Source organism: Hesperophylax consimilis, chromosome 5 (genome assembly GCF_061612785.1).
Source record: "Hesperophylax consimilis isolate HC1 chromosome 5, BYU_Hcon_1.0, whole genome shotgun sequence".
NCBI lineage: Eukaryota > Metazoa > Arthropoda > Insecta > Trichoptera > Limnephilidae > Hesperophylax > Hesperophylax consimilis.
In genome coordinates this window covers 29,597,882-29,606,457 of record NC_142840.1, presented here as the reverse complement: position 1 = coordinate 29,606,457, position 8,576 = coordinate 29,597,882, and the positions used below count along the sequence as shown (strand labels likewise).

The 8,576-nt window shown below is 33.8% G+C and overlaps 1 pseudogene; it reads left to right on the top strand.

Moving 5' to 3' along the window:
• The first annotated feature begins 6,452 nt into the window (after window positions 1–6,452).
• Window positions 6,453–7,310, top strand: LOC149423748 (proteasome subunit beta type-5 pseudogene; annotated as a pseudogene).
• The last annotated feature ends 1,266 nt before the right edge of the window (window positions 7,311–8,576 follow it).

Here is an 8,576-nt window from a genome sequence, read left to right as displayed (position 1 = left end):
TTAGCTTCAATGATCCGTTAATAGATAAAGATAAAGATAAAGATAAAGATAAAGATAAAGATAAAGATAAAGATAAAGATAAAGATAAAGATAAAGATAAAGATAAAGATAAAGATAAAGATAAAGATAAAGATAAAGATAAAGATAAAGATAAAGATAAAGATAAAGATAAAGATAAAGATAAAGATAAAGATAAAGATAAAGATAAAGATAAAGATAAAGATAAAGATAAAGATAAAGATAAAGATAAAGATAAAGATAAAGATAAAGATAAAGATAAAGATAAAGATAAAGATAAAGATAAAGATAAAGATAAAGATAAAGATAAAGATAAAGATAAAGATAAAGATAAAGATAAAGATAAAGATAAAGATAAAGATAAAGATAAAGATAAAGATAAAGATAAAGATAAAGATAAAGATAAAGATAAAGATAAAGATAAAGATAAAGATAAAGATAAAGATAAAGATAAAGATAAAGATAAAGATAAAGATAAAGATAAAGATAAAGATAAAGATAAAGATAAAGATAAAGATAAAGATAAAGATAAAGATAAAGATAAAGATAAAGATAAAGATAAAGATAAAGATAAAGATAAAGATAAAGATAAAGATAAAGATAAAGATAAAGATAAAGATAAAGATAAAGATAAAGATAAAGATAAAGATAAAGATAAAGATAAAGATAAAGATAAAGATAAAGATAAAGATAAAGATAAAGATAAAGATAAAGATAAAGATAAAGATAAAGATAAAGATAAAGATAAATATAAAGATAAAGATAAAGATAAAGATAAAGATAAAGATAAAGATAAAGATAAAGATAAAGATAAAGATAAAGATAAAGATAAAGATAAAGATAAAGATAAAGATAAAGATAAAGATAAAGATAAAGATAAAGATAAAGATAAAGATAAAGATAAGGTAAGGCTGTCGACTAGCAAGCCAGAGGTCGAAGGTTCAAATCCCGTCGTGCAAAAGTAAATTTTATTTGATAAAATCGCGTTATTTCACAACTCAACCATTTTAAATAATATATAGTATATTTGAAGCACGTTCCAGAGTGAAAAATACTCTCAGTATCGCTCTGGTGTAGGACCACCATTCAGAAATGAAACGTTGCTGGAAATGGTTTTGGCCGTGTTTGATGACCACTTCTGAATATCCAGGTATTTCCCCACCATCATTTTACCCATCTCCTTCCCCTCCCCACTATGTATAACCTCACAACATATCCCGATTGGGGATGCCATAGTCTCACTTGCTCTAGACGGTTGGGAGCAGTTTCTTATGCGGTTTCGCATAAAGAAAAGCAAATATATTTTATTTTTAAATACAGATTTGAATTTCACTTTTGTTTTCGGTAATGAATGAATGCAAATCTCAGAAGCGGAAATTAACCAACCAGTTTATTAATACAATTGAAATTCACTCCTCAGTCAAATCAAAAATACTTTGAAATAGTAGAAACTAGTCGACCTAGTTGCCCAACTGGGGCAACTAGGTCGAAAATTGAAAATAGACAGCTAGCGTATGATGTAAAAATAAATGTCTAAAGTGCGGTTTAAGTCAAATACAAGTTAATTATAATTTTCTTACCTTTTTATGGGACTTCAATGCAAAAAAGCACTAAAAAATCACCATTGGTTGCGTCACGACGAGTAGTTTTTTATGGAAAATGGCCATGTGAAACTAGTTCTAAACCGAATTTTTTTTTCTCTTCCTACTCTATTCCCCTCATCAGTCGGCCTCGAAATTCCCTTATCAGGCTCCATGGATCTATCTCTTTAATAGACAGAGTTGTCCAAAAAACAAAAAACTTTATTTTTTATTTTACGTATCTTTTTTTTCAATCTGGTAATCAGAGCCAAACAACAAGTTCGGATTAACTGGTCTTTCGTAAATTTCTCATCGCGTCTCATATTTCAGGAGTCTACCGTACCAAATGCGCGTGACATCCCCATGAATTTATTATTGGATTCATTTCTGGAATAAATAATATACGATACGCGCTTTACTTATCAGATAAATAATTGCTAGGACAAATTTAATTAGGCTTATGTTTCTATACTACGGATCCTGACATCGCGGATTCAATGCAATCATTTGCAAATTAATTTGATTTATTCATAAAATATTACAGCATTTTCTAGAGTGAAAGATGCACTCAGATTAGCCCTGGTGAAAGACCACCATTCGAAATGGATACGTTATTTGTGACCGTGTTTGGTGACCAGATCTAAATAGCCAGGTACTTTCCCACCTTTCTCTTCCCCATCAATTTCACCTCCATATAACCCTCACCTTCACAACATACTCCAATTGGGGATGCTATAGTCACACTGACTCTTACGGTTGGGAGCAGTTGGAACTCTTGTGCGGTATGCAAATATTTATATATATCAAACAAACTGATTCATTTTTCAATAAAATCATATGCATTTGTAAAAAGTGTTTACTTTGTTGCTTGCCATAATTATAATAGATAATGTCCTGAAACGGTAATCCTTCCCAGTTGGACAGAGAAAGGTTCATTTTGTTTATGTATATAAAATAAATAAATTAATAAAAGATGTATTTTAAAAAATATATATTGATTTGTTTGTAGTTCAATAGGACAGATATAAATCCCAAAGCGTTAATTCTAAACCATCGGCATTCAAAGCACATTATTGGAAATTCATGATTATAATATATGACTTAATAATTCTTCCAGGACACCGAGTTGTACTACCATATTGACACCGAGGGTAGTGGAGATAAACGGTGATGAAGTCGAATGTATGGTTCAAGCGATGGTTTGGTGCTCACGCAGGCCAAGGGCTGGCAAAGCGAGTTATATATTAATTAAAACCTCGGTGAAACTCTCAGAAATATTACGACAGACCACCGATTTTATGCTTTTTTCCGTTAACATGTAACAAATTGCAGTACAGAATATATTAGGCACTGTGGCAGGGGGTGTTTCAAATAAGTTATTTTGATTCATTGCTACAACGTATGGGGTCGAACATGTTTAAATATTCCAACCACGAATAGGCAAAATTTGTGACACTTGGCTGTGGACTTTAGTATGGAACTTTTTTAAGAACTATATAAAAATCTTGGTGGAAAGGAAAAATCTCCTGTGTAATTTTTCAGTTTCGAGAAAGAGTTCGCATAAACATGAACATACTTTAATTTTACCCACTTTCCAGGTGTTATGGGAATACGTGATACCTACTATGATTGAAGCGCGTAACCATCGTAAAGTGAAGAGTATAACTAGGTTCTCACCTATTTTTATCAGAAAAATACATAAAGATGATTGTGTTTTTATTATTTTATTGATCATTTGGGAGAAATATATGGGTACCGCAGCTCGGAAATCATTCATTGGCTAACCAACACTCTTCACACACCCCAAGTGCTTCGCTACGTTTTATGACTTAGAAGGGGTGCCCGGATTCATGGGGTGAGGTTTATATATAGAAAACAAATTTTGAAGTATGAAGAATATGAAGTACAATATGGTGGCAGGGATAAACGGTACACGGACAACTTATTGTATCCCTGGTGCTTTTAAATGAAAATATGTTTTACATATTTCGCATTTCATTACATTTAATGAAAATATGTTTATTTACATTCTTTTACAAAACACACCCCTTCGGGGACACTTAGTTATATTTTGTATAAGTAGGTGTAGGAATATGGTTACTTATATTTATAGGTACACTGAGGATAATATTCGGTGATCCGTACATTCCTATAGTGGTGAGTGGTGAGTTGAGTATATTTAGATGTGTGTATTAAAATGAAATGGGTAATTATTCGGAATCGCTGGCCAGGGATAATACGAAATATTTTTAAATAAAATCTTCTGATTTACCTTAATTGCTACAAAAGGAAATTTACTGCATTTGGGAAATTTTTAATTATGTACATTGAAAATTCACTTTCGTTGTATCGGATGACAGATGCAATGATTTCTGTTGATGACCTTTTGTTTTGTTGATAATCCTGTTACGAGTAGCTAGAATTTTTTTTTACAATTTACTCTATGCAAATACTAGGTAGGTAGTAATTTGGCCGAACTCGAAAAATAAAATAAATTTAGTTGTGGTCTATAAAACACCGAACCTGGTGTAATATCGGTATTACTTTGTTCTATCGGTATTACAATGGAAGATGCTCTGAAGAACTAGCGTCATTGATCCCTTCGGCACCGGGGCGTAGTCGGGATACACGCCAAACGCGCGCCCAACATTTGTACACAGTTGACACTTGTCACATGAGAACGGGTCGCTTCTACGATTCGTTCTTAAGTTCAACAGCTCGGCTGTGGAACGAACTGCCGGCCTCTGTGTTTCCTCCCTCCTACAACATGGGACTCTTCAAGACCCATGTTCACTCCTTCCTCTCCACAAAAAGACCCTCCACACAGCATCCCCAAAGATGACATAGGCCCTGAGGGAAATTATTTTCTTCAGGGCCTCCTGTGTGGAGTAAATATAAAAAAAAAAAAAAAAATAAAATAAAATAAAGGTTTGCTAAATACAAACATGCTTTACATAATAAACTTTTCACATTTATTTTTACCAAAATCAACAAAGTTACTCAATATTGCTCTGTAACTACTTTCATAGTACCGTTATCTTGTTATAATATCCCACCAGAATACATAAATTAACATTTATTATTAAAAAATACATACATTAGAAGATAGGTGTAAAATTAACGATTAATCATTTTTATTCAAAATACTAAACTGTAATTTCGAAGGTTGCTAACTGCGAAGGTTAAAAACACGACAAAATACATCAATCTATTACAGCCAAACCATATTGCCCATTCCGCTATACCTATACAGCGGCTTCACTCTAGAGGTGAGGCGTATTAATCGTACCTAGTAAAAGTACCGGGTATTTCCATGCGATACTTTGTACTTGAGACAGATCTCTAAAATACCTGGTTCCGAAATACTCATGAGTATTTTATACCGGGACCAAATATTTTTAATAGGTACTTTTATCAGGTATTTTTGATAGGTATTTTTGATAAGAATTTTTAATAGGTATTTTTGATGGGTATTTTTAGTAGGTATTTTTGATGGGTATTTTCGATGGGTATTTTTGATGGGTATTTTTGATGGGTATTTTTGATGGGTATTTTTGATGGGTATTTTTGATGGGTATTTTTGATGAGTATTTTTGTTGGTTATTTTTAGTAGGTATTTTTGATAGGTATTTGTAGTAGGTATTTTTGAAGGGTATATTCGATGGGTATTTTTGGTGTCTATTTGTGACTGTATTTTGCGACGGGAAAAATGTGAGGACTTTTTCGAAACGGAATTCGAAATGGGGAGTACTCATTTTGAAATCTTTTTGTGGGGAACTATGTTTTACAGAAATTCTCTAACAACCCCCCCCCCCCCCCCCACACGGATTTCGAATAATAAAAGGGGGAAACAAGCTCACGTAGAATATTTGTGGGGAATATGTGGACAGAATTTATGCGAGTTCATTATAATTACTTATTCTGAATCAATCCTCAGGTCGGTATTAAACACTTTTGAGTATTTTGTCACCGGTATTTTTCTGTACCTGTACTTATTGTATCCAGTAACGAAAAGTATTCATAGGACCCACCTCTACTTCACTCAATGGAAACCAATAATTAGTTGATACTGACATTTAATTTTAACTTGGCGAGTTTTGTGGATTATATCAAATATGTATTCTTGCACTACTCAACTTTCTGTTGTATTTTTGTAAATCTATAAAATAAATGTATTTTTATTTTTGTTGGTTGTATTTTTTATCTTTTTTAATTTAATTTTTATTTTTTATTCTTATATTTCAAACTTATCTGTCATTTTAATGGTGTAATACCTAGATGTAAGATATACAGAGTACTAATGTATATGAATGGAGAGTTTATTTTAAAATGATTAAATGTTTTTATTTATTTTATTAATTATTTAACAATAAATTATATACAGGATGTTACAGGGTTAAAACCTTAGAGTAATATTAAAACAGACTTGCTTAGCAAGTGATTTCTGAAATAACAAATAAAATATTAAAATATCATTAAAAACATTTTAGTAAAATTTTGTGTTCTTATTTTATTTAAAAAAAAAAGATTTTTTTCTTTCACATGTCACTAGTCACCCAGCAGAGTACACTTCTGACCTCCCACCCCGACCATAATTGACCAATAATACCAACTGATGTTTTATGTATTAGAATCAAGTCTAATTCTCATTTTGTTTATGCTATAGCCATCGCCACTAGCCATTTTATTACCTACTTACATCTGTTAACAATAATTTAGTTTCTTATTTTTACAAATAGAAATTGGGAACACTTTTTAATTTGAATTAAATAATTTCTTGACAACGTTGTTTGTCATTTGTCATTGTCTATCGGTGTTTCTTATTGTTCGCATTATAACGACTAAACAGAAAAAATGGCTTTGGAATCCCTTGCCGGGCTGGACAAATACCTGAATCTGAATCCATTGCATCGATACAACGATCTACACAACGAAATAGCTCACCAAACCAGAAACTTCTCCGCCAATTGCGACTTGAGTGTGCCACCATTTACTGATCCGGCTAAAAACTTAACGCGGTTTACCAAAGATCAATCAGGCAAAGAGATAAAGTTGAATTTCATGCATGGAACAACTACTTTAGGCTTCCAGTACCAGGGAGGTATAGTGTTAGCAGCGGATTCCCGAGCAACTGGAGGGCAATACATCGGCTCTCAGACCATGAAGAAGATTTTGGAGATCAATGACTTCCTTCTAGGGACCCTGGCCGGAGGTGCAGCGGACTGCAAATACTGGAACCGTGTCTTAGCCAAGCAGTGCCGCATGTACGAGCTACACAACAAGGAGAGAATCAGCGTAGCGGCCGCCTCCAAACTGATGGCCAACATGGTCTATGGTTACAAGGGCATGGGACTCAGCATGGGCATGATGCTTGCCGGATGGGACGAGAAAGACCCTAAGCTGTACTACGTTGATTCTGAAGGCACCAGGGTCTCAGGGAAGTGTTTCGCTGTGGGGTCTGGATCTTTCTACGCCCAAGCAGTGTTTGATAGTGAATTCAAATGGAACATGACCGATCAGGAAGCTTTTGATCTGAGCCGTCAGGCCATTTATCACGCAACTCATCGGGACGCCTACACCGGTGGTATGATTCAAGTTTACCATATCAACAAGAACGGATGGAAGGATATCTCAACTGATGATTGCATGTCCCTCCACTACAAATACCAAGCAGACAAGGAGGCTAAGCCGAAGAGTGTTCCCATGCAATGAAAAACATTTTATTCGATTAAAAAAAAAACAAACGACAAAAACATACCTACTCACTTAAGCCTGTATTGACGTAACAGTTATGGCTACATTAAATAATAAAAGTTACAGAAGGCTTGAATTTTTGTTTGTTGAAAAACATGTTATTTTCATTCAATAATATTTTTCATAGGAAAAAATAAATACTCTTCAATTTTATCCTTGATTACCTACTGTATTATAAAGGGTATTATTAATTTCGAAATAACTTTTCTCTTTTCAATCCATCAATTGTTTAATTAAGTGAAATACAAAGTTATTCTGTAATTAGGTGAGACAAATAAATTAATTTTTACAAGGAGACACTGTTTTTATTTATCAGGAAGAACTTAATTACATTCAGGCAGTAAACTTCACAGAAATTCCTAATTTTTATTTGCATAAAAAACAAAATAGAGATTTTCCTCAATCAACTCTTCAAAGTGTTTGTGATTAATTAAATTATTTAATTGAAATTTAAGCTTTTATTCCAATGGCCTAGTGAGTAATAATTTAAAGGTCAAGTCATTACAATCATGTTTTACCGATTACCTGAAAAAGGATATTTTGTAGTTTACGTTTTGTGACTTAGCACTTAGGGGTGCCCGGGTTCATGGGGTGAAGTTTTTCTAGGTCTTAGCGGTGGATGCTTCTGCTCACCTACCACAGGCCGGATCGGGAGAAACTGGTTGAAGGAGACCATTTGGCCTCTCCAGCAAAAGTCTCTCGACCCATCGCTTGCACTGCAGTGGGAGAGATGGACACACACATCCATCACTCCCGGACACACTGACCCCACAGTTCCTATCCACCCCTTTTTCCTTCCCTAAACATCCTTGAATTGGTCCTCAACACATCATCCCCAAGGATGACATAGGCCCCGAGGAAAAATATTTTCCTCATGGCCTCCCTTGTGGAGCTACTCTAAAAAAATGAGAAGATTGACCTACAGATCATAATCTTTAAAATTATGATATGTACCGATTTGAAAGAAAACTATTGTAACCAAATTAAAAAAGAGCCTTTGACTCCTAGGCCCCAGACAGGCCGATGAATTCCATTATCGACTCAGTAAAAAATTAGAAATGAATCATAAGAGAAAAAAATCGGGCGCACGGACACGCCATTCAGAATTTAACCGTTTCTTGAAATGGCTTTAGCCGTGTTAAGTGACCAGATCTGAATAGCCACGTACTTCCCAACCTTCCTCTCCCTCATGTCCTTCCCCTCCCTACATATCCCAACATACTA